This window comes from Onychostoma macrolepis, chromosome 07, assembly GCF_012432095.1.
Source record: "Onychostoma macrolepis isolate SWU-2019 chromosome 07, ASM1243209v1, whole genome shotgun sequence".
NCBI classification, from domain to species: Eukaryota; Metazoa; Chordata; class Actinopteri; order Cypriniformes; family Cyprinidae; genus Onychostoma; species Onychostoma macrolepis.
In genome coordinates, this window is record NC_081161.1 from 32,243,615 (window position 1) to 32,260,225 (window position 16,611).

The 16,611-nt window shown below is 38.4% G+C and overlaps 1 protein-coding gene across 5 annotated transcripts in view; it reads right to left on the reverse strand.

Annotated features, from left to right (window-relative positions):
- The window catches only part of tub (TUB bipartite transcription factor), a 108,003-nt gene that overhangs the window by 84,332 nt on the left and 7,060 nt on the right, over nucleotides 1-16,611 (reverse strand). The window lies entirely within an intron of this gene.

The following is a 16,611-nucleotide window of genomic DNA, read 5'->3' on the forward strand; positions in this document are numbered from 1 at the left end:
CAAAGTTGCCCGGCAACATTGTTAAAAAGTTGCCCCGTGTATCATCAGTCTAAGGGATGGGTCAACAATGTAATAATAAATGTAATTACAGAAATGAATTACAGATGTTATTACATGCAGGTATGTACAAGTTCATTGTATCAAATGATTCATTTAAATAGTAGTTAAGGCCACTTAATGTAAAGTGGGACCCTATATCTTTATCATTACCGTTATATATAGTTTATCTCGAGGTGCGCACACAATAAGCTGCCTTTCAGAATACTGAATTCATGAGTTCTTTTTCACAGCATATTGCACTTTTATTAACTCATCTCTCACTATATTACTCATGTTTTTAATCTCCCTAACAGGTCAATAAGTCCTGCCCACTAAAACCTGCACTGATATATTTGCATACAACTATATATAAACGATATAGAAAATGTTCAGTCATTCACACTTTATATATTCACCAACATATAGCTATATTGTCATATCACCCAGCCATAGCAAGCAGTAATGCTTAAAGTTTAATAAATATAACTGTCTAGGTAGTTGATAAAACCAAAATTTGACCAAAATAAAACTAAAAAATTATCAAGCCTGACTGGCTAGCTCTAATATCCAGTACTAGTGATAATTATTAAAACCATTATTTTCCCCTTGCTAGGAAATAGATAATTTTGATACCCAACATTTTTGTTGTGCAGAACCAGTTAATAAACTTTAAACATGGGGAAAACAGTTGTTGCTGCTGCGACAAGCATGCTTTATCACCTCATTTTGATATAATGCATAGAACTGCAATAACTATTTCAAGCATTTTGTATATTTTACAAAATATACAATTTTAGCATGTATTTGACAGAAAATCCAGAATTGTCAAGCTGATAAAGTAAATAGTGCTGTGAATATTTAAATGGTTGTCAATGAATGGGATATTTTACTCAAAATTAAATATCTTCAAAAGATTTTGGCTTTAATAAAATTTCCATGATTCTTTCCGACAGCAAAGCACTTGAATGTGACAAGCTCGTAATCACAACTTGAGAAGTGGGAAGTAGGAAATTTCCACACATGACGGCAGCATTATTCCTTATTTCCTTACAGGAATCATGAAAATTCACTCACCCAAATCTAGATGGACTTGTACAGCTGCAGCTCACATGAAAGTGGCATGTCTGAACTAGATGACACAGGAAATCAACTGCATAATAAAGAGGTTGACTGGCAAAAAAGTTTTTTATTTATTTTGAAAATACAAAAATACTAAGCTTAAATGTATTTAAATACAAAATACATTAGATTTTTTCCAAAGGTATTTAAATACAAAATAGTATTTTGTATTTCAAATATGTATTTTAAATACATTTATCAGAAATGCTGCCCATCCCTGGATATGAATGCTAAGAAACAGCTTTCTCCAGCTATTGGAAACCTTGCTCTTGACATGTGAAATAAGACTTATTAGTCCAACAGCCTCCTCCTTTAATAGCAGCCTATTTTTAATTACAAATGTACACAACTATTATTTACTTCACTGTGTTTAAGACAAAAATCGGATTTTACTATCATCAATTAACCTTTGCAACTTGCGTTATTTTATGTGGTTTGCTGTCACAAATGCAGAAAATAGTTTTGAGGAAATGTATCAGTGCAAAGACACTAAGTGTGATTTAAATTCCCATTTCAGGGTGTTGTTAACTTGGTTGTACTGCTGGGTAAATGTTACGGAGACGACGAGACGAGAGGCGTGCGGATCCATTCGCAAGGCTTTTATTCAGGGACATGGTCACAAAACAGGCAAGGTTCATGCAATGGCAAACAGGTACAACACAGGTAAGACAAAGAGTAATCCTAGGGCAAGCGTGGGTCTTCGATCGGTGAACAATATCCAACAGGGCAAGGCAGAGAGATAATCCAGGTACACGAGCAATAGTCCAAGCAAGGTGCAAACAGAGTCCGAACAGCAAGGCAAAGGGTTAATCCAGGAAACACGGGCAAGAATCAAAACATGAGAAAACAGGCAAGACAAGGTAAGACTATGACAACGAAGTGGGCTCCGTAGAGTAGCTATTGCTAGGAGAGTGATATACGCTATACAATACTCGGCAGTGAGGAAGAGGAAGTCCATGGTTTATGTAGCATGTCTGATGGGAATCAGCTGTGTAATCAGTGCATTATGCTGTGTGTGTGTCATCAGTGCAATGGATGATGGGAACTGCAGTACGGGGTGAAGTGCAACAGTTAGTGTAGTGCAAGATTCAATATGATGGAAGAGCGACCTCTTGTGGTGAATGGATGAGGATTCACAGATGACCTCCATAGCCGTGACAGGACAGGACGAGTGTTCAGGGACAGCCCTACTGGCTGCGACAGGACAGGACGAGGATTCGCGAACGGCCCCTATAGGCGCAGCAAAACAGACTGGAATTTCACAGCCCGCATCCTTGGGTGTGACAGACAAAGCTGAGAGGGTCGGGGAAGGACAATAGTTCATAACTGGCCTCCATGGCCGGTTCAGAGCAAGGCAGGAGTTCACAGACGGCCTCCATAGATGTGACAGGACAGGACGAGAGTTCATAATTGAGTACCACTGACACCTCTGGAGGTTCTGCAGCAGATGCCACCACCTCTGGAGGTTCTACAGCAATCTCATTAGAAAACAGGGAGAGTTCAGTGACAGTCTCTACAACCGCGACACGACAGGCTGAGAGTACATTGCTGGACGCCACCACCATACAAGGAGCTGAAGCGAGCACCGCCGCTTCGGAAGGTTCTGCAACATCTGCTGCCACCTCCGGAGGAGCTGCAGTGGGTGCCATCGCCTCAGGGAACACAGCAGCGAACGCCACTACCCCAGGAGGTTCTGCAGCGACAGCTGCCACCTCTGGAGACATCACAGTGGCCACCACCCTTTTGAGCAGTTCTGTGGTGGTGTACGTAGCCCAAACACAACATAAAGTGATCCCCATCATAGAAAGCGCTTCAGACAAGGGAATTAGTTCAGGAGCAGGAAGGTTAGAGTGAGTGGGTTTGGGGATGCCAGCTGCACGTGCTGTGGTGCATCCCTCACACTGGATACCAGACTAGGATACCGAGGGACTGACCTTGAATATCTGGGTGTGACAGACAGGACGTGACGAGACTCTGGGAGATCAGCTGAGATGTGATGAGACTCTGGACGAACAGCTGTGATGTGACTTGATTCATGACGACCAACTGTGACTTGACTTGATTCATGACGATCAACTGTGACTTGACTTAGCTCATGAAGATCAACTGTGACTTGACTAGGCTCATGAAGATCAACTGCAGCTTGATTTGACTCATGAAGATCAACTGTAGCTTGACTTGACTCATGAAGATTAACTGTGACTTGACTTAAATCATGACGATCAACTGTTACGGCCATTTTGTGATCGGGCTCTGCTGTTGCCACCATTTTGTGCTCGTGCTCTAGTGTGGCTGCCATTACATGAGTGAGTGCGGTGTCGCATTCCTCCGCAAGACCCACAGTGAACACTGAACCAACAGTCAATGAAGCTTAGTCCATAAAATCACTTAGAGATGAACGGGGACCTTCAAGGGTTAAATTGTGATTTGAGTGGCTGGTTAATGCCCTCACAAAAAAAAAAAAAAATCTATGAGCACACAGTCAGGCAAATCAGAATAATTAGCGATTTCTAAATACTCTTGAATATAGCTCTCGAGTGATCGAGTGTCCTGCTTGAGAGCTAACAGCAGTTTTGCTGTGTCCGTACCTGGCCAGAGTCCATTTGAAAAGCTGCTGGATCCTTTGTTGGCTGAGTTTTCTGTTACAGAGATGACGAGACGAGAGGTATTATTATTTTAAAAATAATAATTGAAAGCCTGAAACTTTGTTTCTCTGTCAAAATATTATTTTATTGTATTGTCCTTTGATGTTTTTATGTATCTTTTTGTCTTGATTCTAGATATATATATATATATATATGTGTGTGTGTATGTGTGTGTGTGTGTGTGTGTGAGAGTGTAATATTTATAAAGCAAATGGTGTTATATTCGAGTGTAACTGAGTTTGATGTAAGCAGCTTACAACAATATCATATAAAATTATTTTTTAGACTAAACATTCTATTTAACACTTTTCATTATTTTCTAAAATATATCACATTTTTCTTGTTTGCCATCTTGGATTTTTTCCCCACTTGTCACATTGCATTATGGACTTTTATATGAAATTAAAAATAAAATAAATGAATAAAACTGTTAATGCTATAAAATGAATAGAATTCATAGAAAACATTTTCATTCAAAACCTATCAACTTGTATTGTTTATTCATCAGACCTTAGAATTTCATAAAGAATCTAAAATGCCATAAATTGGTCCATCTGCACTAGCATTAAGACTCTATACGCTACAGTACATAACCAAACATATCCAACTACTGTATGTCTTCAGATACAGAAAAATGCTTGTGCATCCATATGCTGTCATGCCAGTCTTGATATTTGTGTGGGGTGGGGAGGGGAACAACAACAACCATGTTGTCTATGAATATTCCAACACCTGGCACAGACCTTTATCCCCTCAATTTAACCCCTCTGCACATAATTTTCAAACATATTTAGCCCATGAAATGGCTGCCGGTCCTCCACCATGTTTAACAGCTGCTGACATTGTGTGTTGAAGCTATCCTTTATCTTTCTGCTAACATAAACCGGTCTGGATGTAGAAAATGATGTGTGATAGATGACTCATCAGACCATATTACATTTTTCCATTGCCCAGGGGTCCAGGGTTTGTTCTTCTCACACCAGGTCATGCATCTGGTCTAATGCGAGCAGTTTCTAGCTTTGTGAAGCTCACAATGTTTTTGTTGGCCCTGAGATTATTTTAGAAGCCATATTTTTAGTGTTATTTCTCAGCTGTTTGTATCTCATGTCATGAATGCTGTTCATCTTTACCAGTTTGTTTGAGCTTGTTATGTAATAATCATCATTTCTGAGGCTGTTCCCATTGACACAATGCATAATTGTGTAACTACAGCACACACAACCTCGCCACCACATTATATGCTCTTGCTGCTAACTGCGATTCAGCTGATTTCCTGTTCAAATCATTGTGCATATGGTGTTTCCATTATTTATCCTATCAATTAAACAATAGATATGACAACAGATATTTGACCAAACCTAGACAGAATTAATTTGTTACTTTCTGACTCCTTTTGCAGGTTTAACATTAGGCTGATCAACTGACTGTCTTTGTGAGTGAGTTATGAATTATACATTCAAATTATTTGTTTAAAAACACTGATTCATTCAAGAGATAAACAAGTGACTGTCTTTATGAATTAAGTCATTGAATCACTCAACCGATTCATTCCAAAAACACTGATTCATTTGGCAACAAAACATCCCTAATGTGTGTTGCAACCGTCCTGCTGTGACTGTTTTTGTGGGTGGAGCAAAAGTAAGTGGTAATATTGTGTCTAAAATTTAAGTTAATTAATTTATTCATTACATTTATACAGCTCTTTTCTAGGCACTCAAAGCGCTTTACATTGTGAGGGGGTATCTCTTCATCCACCACCAGTGTGTAGCAATTTGGTCTTCCATCAAACACAGTCAAACCTCTACAAATGATCCAGAATGCGGCGGCACGACTGGTCTTCAAGGAACCCAAAAGAGCCCATGTTACACCTCTCTTTATCTCATTGCATTGGCTACCAATCGCAGCTCGCATCAAGTTCAAGACACTGATGCTTGCTTATAGAACAACCACAGGCTCAGCACCCGCCTACATGCACTCACTATTAAGAATCTACATCCCCTCCAGAAGTCTGAGATCTGCTAGTGAGCGACGCCTCATGGTACCATCACAAAGAGGCTCAAAATCACTCTCCAGAACATTCTCGGTCACCATTCCTGGCTGGTGGAATGATCTTCCCACCCATATTCGGAGTGCTGGATCCCTGTCAATCTTCAAGCAACAGCTGGAAACTCATCTCTTTCGACACTACTTGACTTCACCCTACACATAAAAAAAAAAAAAGTCTTTCTCCTTATTTATTCCTTCCCTTGCTAGCTTGTACTTATTTAAACAATGCCTGAGACTTGGTGTTACAAGCACTTCGTTTGTCGGATTGCCTCTTCAAGATGAATCGCTTTATGTATTCCCCAAATTGTAAGTTGCTTTGGATAAAAGCGTCTGCAAAATGACTAAATGTAAATGTAAATGTAGCATCCACCTGGATGATGCGACGGCAGCCATAGTGTGCCCGTACGCCCACCACACACCAGCTTATTGGTAAGTATAAAAATATATGCGCTGGCTGACTGAATTCTCTCATCAGAAACAACAAAGTGAAGATGTATGAATGTAAGTAAGATATTAATTTCACAGAGTAAACAGCTTTAGGCTTTCCTGTAGCTCAAATAGTAGAGCATGGCGCTAGCAACGCCAAGATCGTGGGTTCGATTCCCAGGGAAAGCAAGAGCTGATCAAATGTAAAAAGTGTAACTTGAATGCAATGTTAGTCGCTTTGGATAAAAGCGTCTGCTAAATGCATAAATGTAAATGTAAATCTTTAGAGATTATTATGGGAGTTCCCTATCTGTCGGTCACTACGAGTTATGTCGTGACGACATAGGGGATTTACTTGGGAGCCCCAATCATCTCTGATTTTAAGAGAAATGCCAATGAATATTGGCTAGTGGATTTTGCATACCTGCGCCGCTCCCCGTGCACATGGGTATAAATAGGCGGAAGGTGCATCCACTCATTAGCTTTTTGCTTCGGAGCCGAGTGGATGAGAAGAGTGCTGATCTACACAAAAGCCTTTCATCTTTTATTTGTTCCCTCTCAGCAGTCCCTCTCAGCAGCGATTCCCCTGGGCACTTCAACTGAAAGAGCAAATTCTAAAAGAGCAAATTCTAAAAGATTCTTCAAATTCTTGAAGAAATTCTTCAGTGTCTGGGCCTCCAGCATGCTGAAGATGCGTTCGTGGATGAATCATGCGCCTGTTGAGCATGACGTCGCTGCAATCTCGCCTTTCTTTTCTGAAAAGATTGGCACCCTCTGCCGCCACCCGTCCCGATCTCTCTAGCTCGAGCAGAGGATCGCCGGCTGGCGCTCTGGGAGATCTGAGGGTCACAGTAAGAGCTTCTCCACCGGGTACGTCCCCACGGACCTCTTACTCCTCACGCAGCGAATGTCCCGTCCGGCTCCCGGGTGAAGATACTCAGCCAGTTGGGGCTTCGGGTCAACTGGGAAAAGAGCAAGCTCTCCCCTGTGCAGAGAATCTCTTTTCTTGGTGTGGAGTTAGACTCGGTGAGTCAGTGCTGAACTGCCTGAGTTCCTTCAGAGGCAGAACTGTGGTTCCGCTGAAACAGTTTCAGAGGCTCCTGGAGCATATGGCATCCGCAGCCGCAGGCACGCAGCTCGGATTGCTTCATATGAGACCACTTCAGCACTGGTTGCACTCTCGAGTCCCGAGGTGGGCATGGCGTCGCGGTACACTTCATGTGAACATCACACAGGAGTGTCGCCGCTCCTTCAGCCCCTGGACGGACCTTGCCTTTCTACGGGCCAGGGTGCCCCTAGAACAAGTGTCCCGGCATGTCGTTGTCACGACGGATGCCTCCAGTACGGGTTGAGACGCTACATGCAACAGGCAGGCAGCCTCGGGGCCCTGGACAGGGCCTCGACTGCTTTGGCACATCAACTGCCTAGAGTTGTTGGCAGTGCATCTGGCCCTGCGGCAGTTCCGGCCACTGCTGCTCGGCAAGCACGTGTTGGTCCGTACGGACAACACTGCGACTGTCTCGTACATCAACCGGTTGGGAGGTGTACGATCACGTCGCATGTCACAGCTCGCCCGCCATCTCCTCCTCTGGAGTCAGACGCGGCTCAAGTCGCTGCGTGCTGTCCATATTCCGGGGGAGCTCAATCGGGCAGCCAACGCGCTCTCACAACAGCTCACGTTCCCCGGAGAATGGCGACTCCATCCTGAGTCGATCCGGCTGATCTGGAGTCGATTCGGGGAAGCTCAGGTAGACCTGTTTGCTTCCCGCGAGTCCCCCTACTGCCAGCTGTATTACTCCCTGACCGAGGGCCCCCTCGGCACGGATGCACTGGCACACAGCTGGCCTCGGGCTCTACGCAAGTATGCGTTTCCCCCAGTGAGCCTGCTTGCACAGACACTGTGCAAGGTCAGGGAAGACGAGGAGCAGGTCCTGCTGGTCGCGCCGTACTGGCCCACCCGGACCTGGTTTCCCGAACTCATACTCCTTGCGACAGCTCTTCCCTGGCGCATTCCTCTGAGGAAGGACCTCCTTTTTCAGGGGCTTGGCACCATATGGCACCCGTGTCCAGATCTGTGGAACCTCTACGTGTGGCTCCTGGACGGGACACGGCAGATTTGAGCGGTCTCCCACGGACTGTGGTAGAGACCATCACTCAGGCTAGAGCTCCTTCAACAAGGCAAGCCTATGCACTGAAGTGAAGTCTGTTCGCGAACTGGTGTTCTTCTCGCCGAGAAGACCCCCGAAGATGCATGATTGGAGTAGTGCTTTCTTTTCTGCAAGAAAGGTTGGAGCGTAGGCTGTCACCCTCCAGGTATGCAAAATCCACTAGCCAATATTCATTGGCGTTTTCTCTTAAAATCAGAGATGATTGGGGCTCCCAAGTAAATCCCCTATGTCGTCATGACATAACGTCTCCGTTCCCTCCATCAGGGAACGAGGGTTACATACGTAACCGAGACGTTTTTGAGAGTGCTTGAACTCGCTGGACTGAAGTGAAAATGTTATTTGATAATGTAAACGTTCTTTGCTCTCTTTTTGTACAATGAAAGTGTTATAGGCTAAATAGTAACTTACAATGTTTTTATTAAATTCACATTAAATACAAAGTCAGTCGTATTATTTTATAATATGACACCTATATCTGGTACTTAAGTAAAGATGGATTTTTATGCAAAGTTAATAGATTACACTAGGCTACTTTGCTCATCGCCCATTATAGATCAACATAATCTATAAAGGTTCAAAATGCATTTACTTGCACATATTTGAGAAGCGAGATATTTCATGATATATTTTAGGAAAGAAACAATAGACACCATTACAAAATTTGTAATGGTTTTACTGGTTATAATGGGACTTGTATTGGTTTTACTGGAAACTGTAATGGACCCTGTTGGTCTTTACTGGTAATTGGTTGCCTTCTATTGGTGGCTTGTTAAAACCAATAATTCCTAATGGAATATGTCCCAAAACACAATACAGAAAAACATTTTTTAATGGTTTTAATGGTTAAAAGTTGATTATTTGTAATGTCTGTATTGGTATTTGTAGTGGAAGCAATTAAAATTTTCTGTGACGGTTTTATTTAATTTATTTTTTCACAAGGGACATAAGCCTATATCAGTTATGCATTGGTATTGGCTGCTGTGTGTCAAGCATGAGAGCCCCCCCGCCCGCCCCCATTTCACTCATGCCCCTTCAAAAATAATGAGTGCATGAGGCCCGACACTACAATACAAAATTATTTTTAAAATAAATCAAACATGATGAAACATTAATTTTAGTTGAAATTGTTATAGATTACTTCTAGAGATTGCAGTGATACATGACATAGTGAAAAATTACTGAATAAATAACACTTAAAGTAGGTTAAGATGAACTTTAAAATTGTTTAAAAAAAAAAAACTTTATACATAATATTCCCTTTTAATTTTAAATTTGACTGAAATGCGTTGTTAAAGCTCTGCGAATGTCTTGACCGCTGACATGATCATGGATTGCCAGCTCTTCATCATCCCTTTCCCTGTCCACTTCATCCTCCAAATTTTCCTGTAAGTCAGACTCTGGGTTCTTATGAAGTTGTGGTGTGAACAAGAAAGGGTCTGAGATCACTTAAGTCATGTAGAGGGCCAAGAAAAGAACGGAGTTCTCTTTTGAGTTCACTATATTGTGAACACCAAAAAGGCTGAGGTCACTTTTGGCTGGTTTGCTTTCTGGTTCACAAGTGAACTGGGTTTGGCTCCTTTAAAACGAACAATATGTGAAAACACCCTTTGGGTGCACTGATCATACTGTACTGTATGACATTAGAAGACTCATTGGCAGTGAAATCTTTAAATCTGTGTTTATTTATATTGTACATAAATTAGTTTTTTGACAGACAACCCAGAAATCAAACAGCCCACCAGGAAATTCAAGTGCTCCTTATTTACCGTCCATTATAGGGCTAAGGGAATTACATGCGATTTATAAGAGCTTCACCATATGGTGATATCTAGTGACTGATGTTAACAGTTACACAACCAATAAGCAGAGAGATGAAGCGCATCAGTCACTAAGGATAACGTCAAACCACATCATGCTGTACAACAATATACCTCAGAAAAAAAGTGTTGCCATGGAATACATATTTACACATCCACCCCCCTTCAATTTCTAAGACTAATGCATCATCAACAGAGAGAGAAGAGAATGTGTGTGTAAGTACTGTACATGTTCTCTATGCAGATATGCAGTCTTTATCATTAGTTTTACTGCTACTGTACATCTACAAAGCTAAGCTCCAAAACATGACTGATTCACCAGCATTTTGATAAGAATCAACTCATTAATTGAATGACAAATCATTTTCTTGAAAAGTATTTAAATTACATTCAAAAGACTAATGGCCTTGGCCATTGTGACTCAATAAAAATAAACTTCAAAAATGTACAAGGTCAGATAAACATATGCAGCAGTATTCTTAAATTCAAATATAGCCTTATATTCACTTTTTAAAAGACCACCTACATATGCTTATATAAGGGTGAAATTTGGAACAACATCAGGGGGAGTAAATGATGACAGAAGGATTTTTTTTTTCTATCTCTTTAATTCTTCTTGTGTGTGTTTGTATGTCTGTGTTCACACCAGCAGTATGGCTAGAAGGCACCGGCAACTTCTGGAATGTGGAAACACGCCAGGTGATCACCCAGGTGTCATGTTATCTGGAGTGCATGCAGCCTGACTTCCCCAGAACCTGACATTCCACACACTACACGCCACCACAGCACACACCACATAACTTTGTTAAATTACATAAATTTTAATTAAAACTTTTTACAATTATTATTTAGCACGAACAGTCTAAGAAAAGTTAGGTAAGGTGACTTACTATTGAGCACAACGCTGACCGAGCAAATTTGAGAGCTCATTATCTGTCATACCTTGAACCTGCTACACATGTTCCAACACTCTAGATGACCACCAAAGTCCACTTCTTTAATATGGGCACCTTATAAGTTTGTTTTCTTGAAAATTCATTCAGATGAATTGTGAAACAGCTACTGGCAAGCTAGAGGTGACAGATTAAAGAGACTGAGCTCTTAAATACTAACGTCAATAACCTTTCATATAAATAGGAAGACTGATGAGAAGGATATTTTAACGTGAGCCACAAGACTTAAGTGAGCAATTTTGCGAAACTAAATGTATGGCTCTCTCCTTTGAAAGAATAGAAGATGCAATAATCCTTTCAGTCTCTCATTTGCTGATTGTTTACCTGGCTTTTTCTCCTGCAGCAAAATGATTCAGCAGCTAGCAAGCTTGAATAGCTAAAAAAAAAAAAATAGCTAAATGTTTTTCATCCAATAAAAGCTTTTAAAATGTGCCTTGTTTTACTCAAGGTTTATCTGAAGGAATGTCTAATGGAGTCTAAAGGAAATTAAATCCTCAAATTAAATGGAGTGCTAGAGAAAATATGAGAAAGCACTTTCACCTCGTTCTGAATAACTCAGAGATGGCTATTTTGGTAAATTGACAGAGCCATGTTACATCTCAACTGCTCAACACAATCATTTAAGTCTGACCATACTGCATTCACAGCTACAGCTAGTGAAATCATGAGGTATGAAAAATCAACTAAACAATAATACACAAAAAAGCAATAAGACACATGAAGTGATTTTATCATCATTTTTTTGGAGGTTGTAAACCAAAATCCAAAGCCAAAACATGGCAAAATGACTGTAAAACAACTTCAACTGGCTTATTGTGCATTTCTCATTAACAAAAATTCTACTGCCAAGTATAGAGTTCATTATGTAACTATATGAGTTTTACAGTAATCAAGAAACATTGTAACTTATAGCATTACTATAGAATTTAACTGATGTGAGGTTACAGATATTGGCTCTGTTCCTAGAGTGAGCTGTCTTGCTGCTATGAAGTTATTGTCTTAAGGTGCCAACTCTGTGATAGTCTAACAAGCACAAAATGCACACACAAATATTAGGTAAAAATGGCATAATCCTGCTTACTGTACTTTTTTAAACAGCGTTTATGTTAGGAATGTGACTTAAAATGCTGTCTATATAGGCAGCTCACTAGATGATTTCAGATCCAATGTCTATTGACTACAGCATTGATTTTGGCTCTTTTTTAAATAATTAATTTTCTAACGCTAATGCTTATAATGTCAACCGAATGCCTTTTTATTTTAAAAAGCTCCTGGGTTTAAATAATTTACGCCCACACGATTGACTACCCTTCATCACAAAATTAATTAGGGCCCTCAGGTTTCATGGGCAGAAAGGCTCGGAGATGAACTGAAAGAATAAAAAATAAATAAACAATTACCAGTACTCAGCATGTCTTCAGCCTGTTTTGGCTTAATTACCATCTATCTATTTTTTGCACCATCTTACAGTTAATGTGTGGATGAGTAACTGGCCGTAATTAAATCAAAACCAGAGTATTTATAATTAAGTGGCATTTCAGAAGCATTCAGACAATTAGAACTGATTTTGAAGAGGCAGAGAGCAGTAGACTAGGTACAGGAGAAACGCGCCTCGTGTTTTATGTGTTATGGACGTTGGGAGATCTTCTATCTCTCCCTCTCTGCTGCTTTAACCAATTCTGTTTTAACATATTCCAGCCTGCGATTGCATTTCCCTGATGAACTCCACATCTCTGACTCTGAGACAGTAATTAGAGCAGTACAGCAGTTTCTGTTCTGTGCCCCTCATCTGTTCTTTAAGGAGAAAGGGCTTATGCTCGCAGTATATGTTGCTTTAATGTGTTTTCCACAAGATACACTTTATTTATTTCAGTAAAATGGATCGTATAGATGAGGTATAATTCAATTTAACAGAATACATTTTGTCTCTTGCTAATTTACTCAATTTGATAAGTAGATTTATAAGCTAGGACATATGGAAAATATTAAAGTACCGTTTAGAAGTTTGGGGTTAGTAATATGTTGTTGAAATAAGCCTCTTATTGCTCACCAAGGCTGCATGACTTTTCCCTCAATAAATTCCTAATACTTATTAATAGTTAGTAATGTAGTTGTTAAATTTAGGTATTGAGTAGGATTAGGGATGTAGAATAAGATCATGTAGAATAAGGCATTAATATGCACTTAATTTGTACTAATAAATGGCTAATATTCTAGTAATATGCACGCTAATAAGCAACTAGTTAAGAGACCCTAAAATAAAGTGTTACCCTGCATTTTTTCCCCCAAAATACAGTAAAAACAGTAATATTCTGAAATATTATTACAATTTAAAATAACTATTTTAAATTGCTTTTAATTAGTGCGGTCAAACGATTAATCGCATCCAAAGTAAAAGTTTTTATTTACATAATATATCTGTGTATGTATATTTATTATGTAGGGTAAACGTACCTATTAAGCTCACCAAAATCTACATTGAGACATTTTTAGTGCACAAGATATTGGTTTCAGTACAAAAAGTTGTGTTAAAATAAAATATTAATCTCTCACACAAAAATATTTTATTTTATTTTAAATGACAAAAGCATTTCAATTAAGATATACATCATTAAATTAAAAAAGTCTGGCTGTGCTTAATGGGTACATTTTTGTACCCTTTAAGCACACCGTTCATTAAGCTCACATCATGTTTTATTAAAAAAAAATCTTGTTTATTTTAAGGAAAATTATATATATATATATATATATATATATATATATATATATATATATATATATATATATATATATATATATATATATATATATATATATATGATATGATAAAAGATATAAATATGATATATTTTGAAGAATAATTGTAGAAATATATATATTTTGAAGGTACAAAGTCAAGCACAAAAAAACAACACTAAAATCAAGCAACAAGGCATTCGATTTGATCAATAATATATTCACAATGAAGTGTCATCTAAGCACATTGCAACATCTAGGCTAGTCCACGTTCATCTAAGTAACACATTCAAAAATCAGATAAAACAAACCAATAAAACATTTTCTTCATGGGGATGAACACAGAAACTAGCCTCATTATGAAACCTCTTTTTAAATGGATGTCAACTTATCTATAGTCTCTTAAGGCTGGAATACACTGGAATGCCCCGATTTTCCTCAGATTTACAGTCTGGAGAAGTTGATGCTAGTTCCCAAAGATCAGAACCAGTCTGCAGATTTGAGTCGACAGAATCCTCAAGAAAATCGAAAGTGACAACCATCAGTTAATATTTAAAGTCTGTTTATGACGTATTTACAGACGTTCAGTGTGGAAGAGCTTAAAGAGAGCACACTGAGCTTAATTGGAGCAGTAACAATTTTTAATAAATTTCATGTAATATTTATTAAAATGACAGGATTTTGCTAAATAAATAGTCTAGGTCATATGTTAAGTTCATACATATTTTAATATGAACAACTATTATTAACAAAATATATGAAATTATACTTTTTCTTATTGATGTCACACTGAAGCTGTGTGATTTTCATAGTAGTGTACCCTTTAAGCTCACCTTAAAATAATATGAAATCTTTCAAAATTACAGCAGTGCAAAACCACAGACCAGCAATAAACTGTCAATTTATAATATTATGGATGTAAAAGTACTGAAGTAATATGTTAGCGTAGCACACAATCTTATACAGCTATAAAACTATCTTTTGGATTTAATGTAATTATTTCCCACATCCAAGTTCCAGGTTATAATATGCAAAAGTCTGACCATTAATCTCTTAATTTTACAATAAGTAGTGAAACTTACCCAAAATAAAGGCTTAAACATCTAAAAAAACGCATTTAAGGGGCTCCTCTTTTGGTGAAAGTTTTATATATATTAGTTCACATGTATATATTTATATTCATATAATTTATATTATATATAAATATATTTTATATATACACACACATGGATGGGTGTGTATTTATATATACACATTATAAATGAAGAGTTAATTTGCAAAAACCGATAACTCTGTAATATTAATCAAACTGCAGTTGGGTTGTTTTGATTAAGTAATAATAACTTAAATACAGGTAATTTACAAAATTAAAGTTCATTGAAAGTATTTTTTTTTTTTTTTACATATTAAAAGTTTGTTTTCTAGCAAAAGCAGATAACTCCAACAGTTGTTTTTTTTTAACTCCACATTTCATGTTTTACAGTTTTAAAAAATACTCGTTTAATCTTTGTAATCTCCTCAGATGACAATGTAGATGCCTGACAAAGGTTGTTGTTGTTGTGATCATAAACTGTATGGATGTGATTACACACCAGTGTTTCCCATACATTAATTTATTTGTGGCAGCCTGCCACAAATAGATTTTTTCAAAAAGCTTTGACTTCGTACAGAACAGAATGTAGAAATTGAAGAACATTTATTTAAAATATAATTGTTTTGTATTAATCTTTGCTGTCACTTTTTATCAATTGATTATAATATAAATATTTTAATTTCTTTGAAAAAAAACACAAAAAAAAACACTTTTGGACAGTAGTGTATATCAGTTATATGATTTTGAGATATACAGTTTTAAAAAGTTACAGAACCTGCTCGAACCTGGTGCAAAATATTTTCTTTCTAGTTTTTATATAATCTTTCAAAAAAATGCAATAATAAAAAGTACCTAAAATCATAAAACAAATGCATAAAGTTTAAATCTGAATGGCAAGCTAGTAATAAAAACCCAACCATGACTATTGTTACCATCATAAGATCATTAGCAAAGGCTTGAACTGGTTCCATGAGAAAAAGAACTAGAGCACCTTCAGTAGAGGAGTAGAGGAGAGGTTTACTGTAGATTCAGTCACAGGTGAATGGTTACCACAGAAACAGGTCCTAAATGATTCATAAGGCTGAGTTTATGTCAGGGGTCACAGCTCCAGGGGTCAGACCTGAAGGACACCACTTATGTACTGTATGAGACAAAACAACAGATTTGCACCCACACATACATATGCAGCCATGTGCTCTTCTTGCAGTAGATCAGTGGTGCATTGTGAGCCAAATCAACAGAAAGCCTTTTAAATCTGTTCCCCTGTGCCACACTAAGGTATCTAAGCTCCAAAACGTCGATAGGAGGCGAGTCCGCTTATTTACTTAGCCTCACATAAATTGCTTTGTTTAGACGTCTGTCTGCAGAGGTTGACCGGCGTGGACATCCTCTAATTAACCTGATGAACGATGAAGACCAAAATAAAAAAAAATAAAAAAAAAGTACCATTGTGTTGTCCAGGGATTTCAACCACAAGTAACATTTTCTATCATATTCTCAACAGATGTTTTTTTTTTGGATTGTGATGATAACCTCAGCAGGTACCAATAACAAATCACTATCAATATG